Genomic DNA, 16,453 nt, shown 5'->3' on the forward strand with positions numbered 1-16,453 from the left:
AAAAGAAATTGCTTACAGAGAAATATGTAGATCAGAAACCCATCAGCAGCCTTCCTGCATGAGAGATCCAGAGACCACTTAGCAGCTGCCAACAAAAGGGTTGGTGGGAGCTTGCCAAAGAGAGCCACATGCTGTTGCTGGGAAAAATCTTTCACAACTGAGCTTGGCATATATGCCTGGGACTGCCAGGGAGCAGCTAAACTGCACACTTTCATTGACCACAATTAGTATGAATGTACTGAAAATCAGGAATGTAAGTGCAAGCCACCAGCAGCCCTGCACTCCATCAGTATGCACCTCTGCAGTTTAAGTGCTGTCCAGGTAACACCCAAGGAAATGAACTGATAGATGAGCAGCAAAGGAGAGCTCAGGCTCAGTGACACAACAGTGCCAGATCCCCATGCTCCCTCTTTGGAGAAACACAGGGTCTGTGTTTCAGCTGGGAACTGGCACACAGTAATAAGAACATGCAATTGTTGCTGGGTGAGAGCAGGACATCTTCACTGCCAGTATCAAAAGAGGATGCTGGCTGATAACTCAGCCTTTTGGTCATCATGGGTTTCAGAGAAGGGCACAGGTCAGCTGCCACCAAGCCTCCTTAGGGAAGGAGCAGCCAAGGTACAGATGTCAACAGTTCCAGCTGTTCATGACATTCCATGATTCATGTTGTATGCATGAACTATCCAATAGTTTGAAATTACACGTTTTTAAATGTGTAATACCAAGAATGTTTTACATCCCTCAGGTTTATTCTTTTGGTGCTACATGGAAGAACTCTCTCCACAATTGACACAGGTGATATTCCTGTCTCAGCTGCTGTGTTCAAATTCTATAACATTGGTGGAATAAACATATCCAAAATACTTTTCAAATAAGCAACACAATAGCTTCAGTTATAATGAAGACTTGTAGCATTATTCCCTGAATACACAGAATTATTGAGAATCTGTACATGATACAGATATTGCTCCAGACTTAAAATCTTTGAATCACACATAGTGAATCATAGGTCATTTACACAGAACAGAAGATTGTAGATTAGATCATTAGGGGGAAAAACCAAAACAAAGACCACATATATGAGGTGTATATACAATATTTTCAAATGAACTTAATGGGAAAAATCTGTCTCTGTCTCACAAGCAAAAAAATTGAAAATGTAACAGGATATTACATTTCTTACACTTGTCATGATAATTTACACTCTGACAGAGTAGGGTATAGTAATTTCTCTGCTTAGACGGAACAACTTCCACTGTTTCTAACAGGAAACAGTCATTTCAGGTTACCATCTCAAGAACATTAATCTCCAAAACCTTTCTCCAAAACAATTATTTATGCATGACACTCAATCAGTGGTATCCATTTTTTCTTGCAGAATGTTCCAGACATGACTTTCAGGTCCCAGTTCTTCCTGTTTGAAAAAGTTGAAGTCTCTTTTACCTTTTGAAAAGAAATTGCTTCAGCATAGTAGGCTCTGGAAATCATCTCAAAGAGCCTTGAATGTACTTTACTGGTTCCTTTGACTGTACTCACAAGGAGTGCCAAGTCCTCACTCAGAAATTACTAAAGAACATACTCAAAGAAGGCTGTAAGAAACCATTCCAGGAATCATACATTTCCAAGTGCATTATAATACTTCCAAGTAACAGAATTATTGTCATTCAGCTTCACTCATATTTTCACTTAAAGACCAGCATAACAATCAAGATTCAGAGAGTTCCTTGCCTTAAGATTGGATGTCTTTAAAAACTACCTTAATTTCATCTGATTTCTATTACTAGTTATTTTAAATTATTGCCATGAAATGAGGTGCCACATGGATACCAGAGGATGCTTTAGTACAATTACATACCTAATAATCCATATGTTTTACTAAGCTTGCTGAAAGTTGGAAAGTAGATATGAAAATGAGGCCATATTTTTCCTTTCAAAGTTTCCAGGGCCTTTCTTTTTCTAAGTGAGCAGATATTATCACTGAAGTATTTCTGCTGTAATGTTTGACAAAAAAGGAGGACAGATATTAAAAAAAAAAAAAAAAAAAAAAAAGCCTGTCACGGTTCAACAGGCAATAACATCTAGTTATCAGTGTGCTGAAGGAAACACTCACACTGATGGCCTTGCTCTGAATATTAAAATAACCAGATCTGAAATGCAATTTGCATTCTGTTAAGCACACTGTTCTGTTCTTGTCTGGAGCTTTCTAGGCTGGCTTAATTGCCTGGCTGAGGAATTCAGTGTGATGTTTCCCAGACCCTTGCTAAGGGACTTTCTACCCCATAAGCACTGCTATGGCTGAATTGCAAAAATTGAGCTGACACCCTTCTAAGCCAAGCACTTACATAGCTGCCCTGGTGTTACCAATACTGGTAGGACTTAACTTTTTGTTTATGCTGCACCTTTGGTCTAAGATAAGAAAAAAGATTTGTGTGTAAGAACTTACAGGGAAAAGAAAATCTTTGCATCAACAATTACAGTTTTTTAAACCTTAAAAAGCAAAAGAAAAAAAAATAGGACTGGCAATAACTGCATTTTTCATCTTTAAAACACCTCATAGTGCCAACATTTTCAGCTGCTGGAAAAGCAAGTATAGCAGACAAATAAATAATATCATTGATGTTTAACACACAACATTTAAGAAGGAGCTGAAATAAATTTCAGTCACTAAGTTAGTTACGTACTACACCACAACTAGACCTTACATAGTACTTGTTGTTTTGTTCTCCTCTGTTTTTGTGCCTACCTGCAGCACAGCTAATTAGAACAGAAAGAAATCATAATAGACATAAGCTGTGATATATTTTATTTCTAGGCCAAGCAATGAATCCTACTTGTCACAACCAAAAAGAGAAGAACCAATAGTGGGTTAAGCACCAATTTATTAGGTGATGGTTAGGAGCAATTCCTCATACAACCTCTTAAGTTTCATCAAGACCTGGTAAAACAACGTTAATCCATTAAGTTATTAAGCAGAAGTAATAGGAATAAAAGGGAGGAAGTGAGATTCAAAACAAGATAGACTTAAGTATGGTAAGAGATGTACCTACCTGATGAAAACCAACTAACAACATTATTTACAAATTGCAAGATTAATACTATAAAAGTATGTAAACCCTTCAGAGGAACTCAGCAATTAAATCACCCACATGCGAAGGAAATTCAAACAGAATTTTTGTCATTTACCAAGTGTATTACGCAAATTACCAAGCACAACATAGGCATAATAAAATGATAACTCTTAAATTGATCTGCCTGCAGGCTACTGCAAATGGGTCAGTGCCACCCTTTTCTGCAGGTCCTATTGCAGTCCTGGCCCATACTTTGTCTCAGCCCTAGCAATTATTGGATTTCAATGCACATCAGATCGTATCAGTAATCTTATTTAAATCACTTCTTAATTTTCAGTTAAATTTCTTCTGGATGAGATTTCAGCTTTTCCCATGGCCTCCTGAGAGCTGGAACTGGTGTAAAGCAAGAGGCAGGAGCACATGGCAAGGGCAAAGCTGGGCATGGATGTTGTTGGCAGCATGGCCTTGCATCCGCCCAAGCTCTTTATGAAACCCTGTGAGTGTGTGAAAGCAAAGTGGATACCATAGAAGGCCAGACAGATGTGAAGTCAAGAAGATCAATTAAAAATCAGTTTTAATTATTCTTAATGGCCTATGAGTAAACATATTTTATGCCACTGAAATATTAATGGGTGTTTACCTATTACTATATTACAGTAGTTTTGAAACCCAGTAAGGTGTTTAAACATTTGGTTGATTTACACAAGAGCAGGGTCCTTGGAGTCCTGCTGATGTCCTTATAGAGCCACCTGCCCTGATTTTCATTTCTTCACACAGCCTTGCAAAATCATTAATAAAGTATTACATTACAGTGAAACAGGAATTAGTTCCTAATGAGACATTCACAATAATAAGCAGACATCTTCTGCTGAAAATGGCTATCATACTGCAGACAAAGCTATTGAAATTTGGAACAGCTGGTTTTAAGGACATTGTATTTTCATAAGTTACAGAAGTTATTTAATACATATCAGTTACAAATAAAGTAAGACCTGAACCACTAGTAGAACATAATTTAATGTATGCCAACAGTAAAGAAATAAAATAAAAAGGCATAAACACTCTTTCAAAGGGAAGTTTTAGCACTCTTTCAAAGGGAATTTTTTTGGTAAATAGCTGGATAAAAAGCCCAGAAAAGTAAGATTAACTTCATGTGCAGCTCTGAACAAAAAGGGAAGTAAATCCAGAGGATAACCTGCTGCTACAGGAGAACTCCTGGACTCCAACAATAACCAGATATGAAGAAAAAAAAAATATGCTCAATGGAAGACCTGCCAAAAGCAAACAATATCTGAGTCATTAGCAACAAATCATCCACTGCAGCTTGCATCACTGAGATCCAGCTAGATGACATTGCAAGCCTCGTACTAACCAATGATTCTCCACCCCTCACAAGCAGAACAAACCATGTCCCAAAAGATAGGTCCCTTATGTATGACTAATTCCACTGGATTCATTTACTGAGCAATAAAAAGAGATTGAATGTAAAGTCACATAACATAAATAATTTAAAGGTGAGTCCAGTGGTACTTCAATATGGATACTCAGGAATGAACTGTCATTCTGGGTCAGCTCAACACAAACATCATCAAAGATGGATGCCTAAACTGGAAGTTCTTGCCTCTCCCTCTGATGCCCAGAAGCCACTATGACTCCTGCTCACGAGGCCTAACACATCTTTTTTCAATGCTGCATTTCAAGCACAGTTTTTATACATCTTTAAAACATTAAGATCATAGAAACCAAACCACAGAGATGTTGGATGACGAGGGAGCACAAGAGATCTATTTTAACTCCTAGCTGTGAAAAAGAAGCATATCAATGTATATATACATATATGTGCCAATGTGTATCAGCATCTGAAGAGAAGGTGACAAGAGGATGGATCCTGCTCAGTGATGGCAAGCAGTAGAAAAGAGGCAATGGGCAGAAACTGATACACAGAAAGTTCCACCAGAACATCGGGAAGAACTTCTTTACTGTGCAGGTGACCGCGCACTGGAATTGATTGCCAAGAGAATTTGTGGAGTCTCCCACACTGGAGATTGTCCAGAACCATCTGGACACAATTGAGTGCCTTGAGCTCTGGGATTATCCTCCTTGTCAAGGAAGATTGGATCAGATAACACTCTGGGGTGCCCTTCAACCTGACCCATTCTGTGATTAGTAAACTCAGAATGTCCCTGACACTCTTGCATTCTTAAAAATTTTAATGATGGAGATTCTACAACCAATAAAACCTCACCTGTCCAAATGCTAAAGTATCCTACAATAAGAATTTATAGAATTTAATACAAACATATTTTATTAATGTCAGCTGATTATCTCTGGCCTTATCTCAGCCAAAAGTGGTAACAGTTTACTGTTGGCCTTGTCAAAAAGAAATTTATAAACTACTGAATCTTTCATAATGGTTCTCTTTCTTAGACTAGGATAGGGTAAGATTTTAGATTAGATCTTTCATTTCTTTTAATTTCCCCTCTGGGCAACTCAAAATTTTTCTAGTCATTTTCAAAGAATAATTTTCCTCACTGGATGGCAATCCAAATGAGATCTCATGAATGCCAAATTAGGAAAACAACTATTTCCTATTGCTACATTTCTGCTAGATTTATTCCAGAGATAGTTTTGGTGGTTTTGAAAAGACATTACACACGTGACTTAAAGGTAAGCTGTGAACCAATAATCCCAAGGTTCCTCTCAAGGTACCTCCTGTGGCCTTTCCTTTTAGATTTCCCATTATATTTCTGTGTTGGATTTTCACTGTCCTAAATGCAAGGCTTCACACTGTTCTCACTCAGTTTCAGCAAATTCCTTTTGAATTGTTTCTTTGTATGATGAGAATCATTTGTCGTTAGAATATTGCTTTCTCCTAGTTTCTTGACTGTGTTTCAGTTTCATTATAGCAAAATACAAACCCATAAACTCTGATTTTTCTCACTGCTCTTGAGACAGACTTCATTAATAGATGGCACTAAGGAATCAACACTTGTCAAGCAAAAAGCATTCAAGAACCTAATTCAAATAAAGATTTATGAACTCCGCCATTTTGTAAAGCTCATTTCAAGGAAAGCAACACACCACAGACAAAACAAAGAGTGCAGAACATGTTGTTAACTCAACTTAAAGGGCAGAAAACCAGAATCCTCATAGCATGTATAGAATCCACACAGCAAAGATCTGCTAATTTGGTGAATTATCATTATTATTATTATTGTGTGTTAGCTACACCTCCTCATCATCCACAAAGGCGCCTGCTAGGTCAAGAAAAATTATTATATCCAAGTGCTAATGGGGGAGGGCTGAAACAGACACAATAAAATACCATTAATTCCTCAGAATTCGTGGTGTTGTTTGCAGCACAAGCCATGGAAAATGTCCCACCAGACTCCAATGAAGCTGTTAGGCACTCTGCCCATGGCGCTCACAAGAAGATCTGTATCTAATGGATTGCAATTTTTGAATGTAGCAGTGTGCAGAAGTCATGATGCCTGCACTGTGAATCCAGCTTATCTCTTTCCTAACCTATAATACCAAAGTAAAAAAATTAGTGGTAGTCAGGTCTTGAAACAGCCAACAAGCCTGACATAAAACACTCCAAAAGTACGTCCTTCAAAAGTCCATCCTTTGTCCTTCAAAAGTACAAGAGCCAAAGACACAGAAGAAAATGTTCCTTGTTATGATTGTCCAAACCTCCAAGCCTTTAATTCATGAGAAAGCTTTTGGAAAAGGTAGCTCTAGTCAGAAACTCTTATGTGAGATTGTATCTCACACAACCTGAATATAAGGCCAGGAGCTGTAAATGACATTTTAGTGGAAAGGTGGCTTTATTCATTTTTGTAAAGGCACAAAATATTCAGTTCCTATAATTCAAATAAAATACTGCTCAGACACCTGAGAAAGACTAGCAGTTCAGGTAGTCCTCTAAAGTGAGTGACTCCTTCAGTCTGAAGGCATTTAATGATAAATATCAATGAACAGCCATTACTTCCAACACTGTGAGCTCCTTGTCTTTCCAGGTCTCTATATATAATTATAGGTTTATTTAGAAGCTCCAGCTGGACAAAATGCCGCAGGACATCCTATGAACAGCACAATCTGCTATAAAAACAACTGACTCATCCTCCCTTCACTTCATTGGCCACAATTAGTTTGCTGCACCAGTCTTCATCTTTTACCTTGAAAATACTCAACTTTCTGACAACATGCAATAGAAGTTATTTCAGTGTTAATATGCACTTTAATTATGCACTGAAACAAAAATATAGATTCTTATATTCGATTTTTTTATACTTACAGGTTTATAAGCTCGGAGAGAAATGAGCTTTGATCCACTGTACAAAATTCAACTACACTGCACACAATAAGTGACAGAGATGTCATTTTGCACAAGGAATGGGACGAAGTAGAGAATTTTTATAGAAAAGTACAGCAAGAACATGTCCTAGATAGGCTGAATGTTTGACTCAAAGGATCCTGCAGAACAGAGGTGAAAAGGAAAAGGACAGAGAGACACAGTCCTGAAAATATAAAAGAGGAGGGCAAAGAATATGAGCAATAAGCTTGGCCCTGGAAAACCTGTGAAAGGAACTAGAAAAGATTTGATTGCTTTATCTCCAAAAGGAGACCAGCAAGAAAATACTTAATAATGTACCACAAATCCAAGATCTTTGTGTCACGTTTTGTAACACAGGAAAAAGTATGTAAGTAACATAAACAAATTTTATAAACAAAGTAACATAAACAAATATTTTTAAAATATTAAAACCAATATTAAAAAATATTTTTAATGGGACATTGGAGTGCAGTAAAAAGAAATGTCTATATATAGAATGACTGATTGGGGAACTTTTTCTTACAGAAAGATAATAATATTGAGAAGTTAGATGAAAAAGCAGCTACATACTTATGTAGGAAGCAATAGTCCCATAACACAACAATAAAAACTGTGTGAAGATATCAGAAAATGAGTATCAGGCCTTAATCTGCTAAGGACTAACAGATAAAATAAAATCTATGGATGGGGAAGACAGTGCCATGTCTTCCCTTGTTCTCTGAAACATTTGGAACTCGATGCTCTCAGATGCATCCCCCGGACTTAAAATCAGAGTCAGTATGGCAACTCCTAATATCATAAACAGATTAATAACAATGTAACACCAAGTTACAACCAAATTTAATGGAGCTTCACAGAAAAGGAACACCTCAAGAAGATTTACTTGTGAAGAGCTGCACTTCCCTCTGATCATGCTCAGAGAGATCCTCCTACATATTTCTTTCCAATTTTGTAATTCTGGAAAGGCTACCTTCCATCTAATTCCAGGTAATTTTCTGATATTGTACACAGGTATCCAAACAGTGAGATACATTTATAATAGAAAAAGACCTTAAGTGAGGAACAAAACACTGGGTTGCCCAGTTCATTACAGGTCCTAGCTATGTAATTCAAAGATTACTTGCCCCAAAAGATTTGCAGATCTTGGTTAGTTTTGAGGATAGTTTTGATGGAAAAAAGCTATTGGAAGAGGGAAGGAGAAATTTACTGTTATTAAAACTTATTCAATTAATAAAATATATTATTTTTATTAAAAAATAATTGTAACTTTTATTCTACCAAAGAAAGTGATACTGGATATTGCATGCGTGGTTTACAATTCATTCTTATCCATATGAAGTTCATTTCCAAATTCACTTTGATACTATGTCTGAACTAGAAAGAGCAGAGGTTAAATAGAAATGAAACAGGAAATGGAACAACAAATAAAAGCTCTGAAACAAAGCCCTATGTTTTCTGTAATCTGGTCACTAATGGCTTTATGCAGCAGGAACACTACACATTGCAGGGGGGGTATGGAAGGCAGCAGACTGTTGTGTATCCAAATTCTGCCAACCTACTCAGCGGAAAGCTGGCTGGTGTCCAAAGGTCTAACTAGAAAATACAAAAATGCACTTCTAAAAACCAGCCCTTTCAAGCTCCCTGGTCCACATTGCTGAGTTTTTCTTTTGGACGTCTATTTTTTTTCTTTTCTTTTCTTTGCAGAAACAGCTGCAGAAACATTCTTTTTTAATAATTCAGAAGTCTACCCCAAAAATGGATTAGAAATGACATATCTGCTTAATCTTGGACCAGAAAGCTTAGGGCAGATTCTTTATAGACATTTCTGGCTGCAGCTCATGCCCCCACAAACACACAGTGCTCATGCACGGTCCCTTGGCTGCCTTTGCTGTAACCATCTGTTCGGCAGAGCCGCCCATTCATGGGCAGTTCCAGCCAGTTTCACAATCGTCCTGAACCCGAGCGAGTGCTGGCTGAGATACACAACTGTGCTGCTGCCACTCGCAGGAAATGTCTTTGGCCTGACTCCGATGTCAATCACACTCATCTCACATATTTCTCTGCAGATTTTATCACACGTAACAGAACTTCAAGCCAAAATGAGCAATGAGTGGATAATGCAAAATCTTCTTTGTGGGCGCTTGTAGCTCCGATGTTTTGTTGGAGAAGCTGCTCAGTAATTTAAGGAAATCAGGCAAAAGAAGCGGCCCCAAGAGTCACTGACCAATGGGTAATGATACCCATCTAATCCCACCTTTAGCAACACCAGATTTTAAGCTTAAATAATTAAATCTCACATGGCTATAAGCAACATGAGAACAAACCATGAGCTGTGTGATTGTTGACATGAGACCTTAAAATACAAGTTGCATGGATATCTTGTTAATGGAGGTGTAAGAAATAAAAATCAAAACTAAAATACTCAAGTGAGACCCATAACTATATTTTAGTAAACTTGACAACAAATCTGTGAATGAGACTAGCATTTCCTGTTCTTTCAAAGACAGGCAGATTTTGCACCATATTTGATAGTGATGCTAAAAACCTCCTCATAGTTAACATTTACATCTTCACCAAAGTTTCTCCTTTAAGTGGTTTCTTAAACAAGAGAAGACAGATGTTTGAGAAATATAAACCAAATCCTTCCATAGAATAAAAAGTGAAAGACTTTTTATAATTTCTCTGGGACAGATCATTCTTCCCTATTTTTGGTAAGTCAAAACTTGCTGTGTAAGGTAATACTTTAACTAGACCGAGTGGTATAGCTGGAAAAAAAATGGATATGCTTTCAGTACAAGTATGTTAAGTACTTCCATGATCTTCCTGCAGCACATGCCAGTACCTCTGATTTTGGAGGTTCAACATTGCCAGGGTCTGCCTAAATTTCAAAAAGTGCTTGGGCATACGTCTGAAAACTCAGAGCACATTGTGCATGAAAGTCCTACTATCTGAAAAAGGAAAACAAGTTAAGCAGGTGTTCAAGGTAGCAGTTACTCTCAGATAACTGGTTCTGACAGAGGCAGAGACCCAAGGTGTTCCATCAGCCTCAACAGCCTGTAAATCCCACCACTCTTCGCAGTAGACAATGGTAGAATCTTTCTGTGGGACATCCTATCCATTACTTTGTCCTACCCACTCTCCAGGACAGCCTGCCTGCTCAACAATGCTTCTGTGAGATCTTTGCAAGATCGAGTACAAACCACAGAGAACAAATTTGAGGTTCTCATCCCACTTGTCTCTAAGCCTGAATTCAGCACTCCCCTACCAGTGAAAAGCATGAGGGAGGGATCAGTGAGTTTGGCCTCAATCCCAGCCTTCAGACCACTCTTAAAAGTAGGTGAAGATATAGCTACTACATTTTGCTGGGTTAGGGCCAAGTCATTCAGTACTTTGTAGGAATATCCAGACCCTGAATCAATTTAGAAAATTTCCTTGAACTTAAAAAACCAGACTTCTTAATGCATCTTGAAATATGGACCATTCTTTAGGTTATTTGGTGACATGGAAGTCAATACTGTCATGTCTGATGTCAGAACATTCTTAAGTCTTGCCAGTTAAGCAGTAGACTCAGCTGCCAAAACTCATATTATCTTTATTCTTGAGAAAAACTTCACTTCTTTCAGTTGAGCATACTAATAAGCATCCACTCCAATTCATTAGAAAAATGTAAAGTTCCTAATTGCACACATCAGTTTGACGTTAATTTTTATTGCAATTTTTCCTCATCTTTAATATAGTCAGTCTATTCATCTGAAAGAACTGCATATTTTAGAGTTTGTCATCTGACTTCTTATAAGCTTCTCATTTGGCACTAAGTGCAATGACCATGTTGATTAGAGCAACCATATGACATGGGGCTGGAATTGCTGTCAACTCATTACAAAAATATATAAGGCCTCACTTTTAATTACTCACTTAGTAACAGATTAGTTCTTATTGCCTGCCAACAGCATGACCTCTCTCTCTTTCAAGGTCAACATAAATCAAAAGAAATCTGATGAGCTTGAACTTGTTGTTTATTCACTTCTAACCTTTTCATAAGAAAATCTGTTTAACAAAAAAAAAAAAAAAAAAAGCAAGTCTCCATTCAATAAAGAGACCATTATTAGGGCTAAAGAGCCAAATTTCCTGTTGTGTTTTTTTTTTTTCTGAATAGCCTCAAGTAATATTCCAGGAAAAGGGCCTTGGTACTGTTTTCTTTGTGGAATAATAAGAAAATCAGCATTAGAAACATGAGATTGCTTACAGGTTTCAAATACCAGTATGAATAAGGGTTTCCTGGTTCCATGTTTAAAGTATTAACTGTATTAAGCACTACAAAATGACATTAGTCATGTGTACTTTGTCTTTCTTGATCTGACAAACCTCTGCAAGCCTTTTAAATACAGGTTGTATGTGACTGTTCTGAGATTGCTGTTGAATAATTAAAAAATATACAAATATACAAATCACCTTCAAGGAAAAGACTCAATAAATACAAGTTCTTAAATACAATTAAATAGTATATGAAAGACTTGGCTGCACCTGTTTGTGTCAACAAAAATTCCTTCAAGATTTTGCTGTCACTTTGATGTTTACCACCTAGGTTTTCATTAATTATAAAATTATCTTTGTGGGCCTTCTGGCCATGAAGAATGTGCTTTACTGGCCATGTACTACAGACTGGTTTTACAAAGAGCTCTGTATTTTTCCAAGTGCCCAGTCAGTTCAGATGGAGAGCAGGTGCCCAAAGGCCTGGACCTCATGATTTTTTAATTTTATAACAAAAAATAATAAAATATTTTCATTAGGTCTGTCTTTTTGTCTTGTTATTTTGTTTCTTTTTAACAGAAATGGTTATTTTGGCCTATTCTATAGCATAATACATTCTAACCTCTGCTAAAATTGTTCCTCACACTGATCAAACTTATTTCCAGTCCTTTAAAAGGAAAAAGCCTCATTAACAGAAATACAGGCACACCAGTATCTCACACCCTTTATGTGTCCAAGTCTGGAAACACATTTGATTAGCACACACAAATCAGTCCTTGCTCACAGGACCCAGTGTGTTAGTCCAGGTTGTGGATGCCCATGAAGCTAGAAGGAGAGGCCAGATCAGCTTCCCAAGTCTCGGTACCACTCTTCATCCACAGGACTGTGAAGGATTTGAAATCTGCCACTGTTCTTCAGAGAACATTTACAAGGTAAGTGACATTGGATGAGATAGTTTAAATGTTAGACTTCATGACATGCAAGTTATGTCATTAGCTAGTAAAGATACAGATGATATACCAAATGCATTAAGGGACACATTCACATTAATCTTCCGAGAGATACTAACAATTACTAAGGGACAATACTTTCCAAACACAGACATCTTTGACTCTCATGTTCAGATGTCAAACCATTAGTGAAGCACCTGATTAATTTATTCATTCTTATATTTCCTCAGCGTGATTTGCAGGTTAATTTTAGCAGGAACATTATAATGACAAATATATAGACAAAGCAGAATACATTATTCATATATGCAATAAAACCATCAAAATGTATAGCCATGACTTATTGCAGTGCAGTGTGTACAGCCTTTTTGGCCAGATGATGCACCAGATGTTACCTTTCTTTTAGATTTGAAAAGTTCACGTGCAGCAGAATTAGCTCCTGAGGGTAAGGGTGAGGATTGAGTATTTAAAGTTAAGTGCACAAATATTGACAAATAAGGAAACATTTTAATCATAAAAATAATTTTCTGATAAAGTCTTATTTTTTCCTGTTTGCTTCCTTAGAAGAGTGTACAAACCATTAGGTGAAGTTTTGATTGAGGTTTTTATTCCTTTTGCTGCTCTCTCTTCATTTTTTTCTAGTTTAAAATAAATTGCATGTAATTTTTAAAGCACAAAAAGGTAAATCACATCTGAAGTAGCTATGGAATGCATATCAGCTAGGAATATATTGCTTTTATATAGTCATTCCTTTTGCAAAAAATCAAAGGGGGGATAAAACCCAACACTTCATTTTAAAACATCGAAGACCATTGGCTCTCTAGATGCGTTTTGCTCATGAGAAGTATGAGAAAGGCATAGATACAAACCTGTGCTTTAAGCTCTTTCTTTGTATCTCCAGCTGAAGTGTAAATAGAACCTGGACTCAGATCCACCACGCAGAAATCGTCACAAGAATAAGAGGAGAAGAAGTACAAGAAAGCAGTGAAGGAGTTTATGGCCAGAAAAGCAGGCAATGCACTCTAACCATCGCTGAACCACCAGACAAGGCAAGAATATTGCCAAAGCTTTCACTAGAAATAAAACACGTTCCTCCCCTTTATTTACTTCCTCTGAAATAAAAGGTGGCCAGGTCTGCTCTGCTCTGATGAAATGGCAACTTTGAGCTGGTCCCTTTCCACATTTCAACAAAATTGACAGTAGCCACCAGTCCTCCCAGTAGCTCCCCAGACTTTTTACTGAAAATTCAGGAATACTCAAGGGCAACCACTACACCTGGGCCAGCCCCAGCAAGTGCAGAGGGACTATAAAACCCTGCAACATGTATGGATCCCACCTCTCCTTCCTGGCAAAAACTGCCAACCTCTCAGGAAGGAGGCAGAAGAAATCTTACACAATCCAAGATTTTACAGTTCTGAAGGGGGCCAAGGGGGTGTAAATTCCAGCTAGACCCCTGTGTATTGTTAAATTTTAAAGATATAATTCAGCAGGATTTGCTGGGTCCTACAAGTGCCTACATACAGCCTTCACAGGCACCCCAAAAGATGGGGAACATAACAGGCTGGGGTTTATTTTTTTTCCTAATTCCATTTGTCTATCCTGGACCATAACAATATTAAAGCCTGGAAATAGAACAGACCACAATGGAAACTGTATTAACACTGCTCTCTGCTGTATGTTACATGCTACACATCTTTTCTATGATTTCTTCTCTATAATGCTGTTTAACCTCAGGGAGTATTTTGAACTGTGGTTTGTATTATACCTGTTATACACCAAAAATAAGTCATTGAACATGCTTGTGCTTGCTTCTTTATGTATCCAGAAAATTTAATTTCCCACCAAATGAATGTCAATGGATATAGATTAAAGTATTCTGCAAAGAAAAGAGATGAAAACTGACTGTTCAGAATAACAGCTGTCCTGGCTGTAGGGATTGTCCCTCATTAATCCCACTCCTCTGTAGAAGTGTTTGAACTTCCTCCTAAATGGAGACCATCTCTTCATTGTCTGTCTCCCAAATTCTCTGCAGCAGATATTCAGATCAAGATGCACTTTTATTTTCCAGGCTAAGAGGGAGGCTTGATTTATAAGTCCAGTGCTGTTTCATGGGAAAGAGAACATTAAAAAGCAAGAGGGGAAAAAAAAAAAAGAAAAAGCATGAAGGCGCTCAAAATCAAAAATCAAAAAAAATCAAAGCAGCACCTCTAAGCACTAGGTGGCAGCACAGCAAACGGTATTTCTTCCTCCAGTAGTGAAAGTCGTTGGAAACTTCAGAGAGATTTCAAAATCACTGTATTACTCTAAAATCGTATTACAAAAATTTGTAAACAAAAGGAGTAACAGTACAAAAGGAGAGAAGACAATACAACAACTGCCCTCCCTCCTCTTAAGAGTAATGCTTTACAGCCTGTCTCTTCACAAAACTGGGTGGCAGCACTATTGCCCAACTACAAAGATCCAAAATGTACTCTGAGTGCATCTCATCTTTCCTCAGGGCCCACACATCACCCCAGACAAGGTCTGCCCCAGGCTGCTGGCTGAGTGCTCTGGGCAACACGGGTGTCTACAGCCTGTCAGCTCTGCCTTCACCAGGAGGGGGTTGTCGCACACAGGGGATAATCCAGGCACACTGGGAGGAAGTTGGTGGCCATCTACAATCTTAGACCGGAAGAAATAAACAGTACAAATCACCTGGGACTGGACTAGGAGATGATTTTTTTCCTTCTTATCTATTATGTACCCCCAGCCTTGTAGTTCCTTTATTTTTCTTCCCCTGACTACTTAATATATTTCTTGTGATCTGATATACACTTGCACCATGCCAGGATTTTTCAGAACCATGTAGAATGCATATCCCCAAGAGCAAACCATGATCAGTCCTGGCTCTGAATCAAAACCAGACTCCTTTGAAAGCAATCCTCAGCTTCAGCCTCATCCTTTGAGTGGTGCATGAGCACACACACACATGTGTAGACACACATATATAATCATATGGCTGGCATCCAGTTTAGCAAATTAATTCCTTTAGTGCTGACCTCTGTGACTCTTCAGCTGGTGTTGCAGAAGGTCACAGAGCCAATACAACTGCAAAAGAATCTTATGGAACTGAATGTCTGAGCAACTGAGCAGCAGACATAACTCAATGTCAGTAAGTGCAATGCAGGACAATGGAGGGAGGGAGAACAGCTACTTAAAGATTCTTATATATGGGCCAAACCTGTTGTAAAAGGTTCTCTGAAATCATCAGCATCTTGCTTATCTAGTTAAAACACAAAGAGGACCAGGAAAACAAAACAAAAAGCAAAAGTAAATAGTAGAAAAATGTTAGAAATCATCATCGTGCCCAATCCATCCATCCAATGAAAACAAAGATACAACAAAGAGAAAGTGTAAAATGTCTACAGAAATTACCAAGTACATGAAACTGTTTTCATTAGATGCAAGATCTGTTAGACTATTAGTCTTCAACTTGGAAAGGAGATGACTGAGAGAAGATAGAAGAGGCAGATTTAGAATCATGACTGATATGGAGAAACCAAACAGAAACCAATGACTCTGCATTTCTCATCATCTTGGAATCAGTGGGAATCTATGTAATTATTAAATATAGGCCTTAAAGTGAATTAAAATAACTACTTATAGATTCAAATTAAGTATTTGGATCTTGCTAGATTGTTAGCAGCCAGACAGAGTAACCAGTCTACACCCCCAGAAGGGTTTTCTTGTATACCTGTAAGTCTTACTCTAAAGACCTAATTTCTTGTTTAATGGAAGAAGTAGGGTGAACTTGTTTTCAGAGTGGAAAACATATTTCCCTACTCTTTGGATTATCCTTGTAGATTCTC

Source organism: Ammospiza nelsoni, chromosome 6 (genome assembly GCF_027579445.1).
Source record: "Ammospiza nelsoni isolate bAmmNel1 chromosome 6, bAmmNel1.pri, whole genome shotgun sequence".
Classification (NCBI taxonomy): domain Eukaryota; kingdom Metazoa; phylum Chordata; class Aves; order Passeriformes; family Passerellidae; genus Ammospiza; species Ammospiza nelsoni.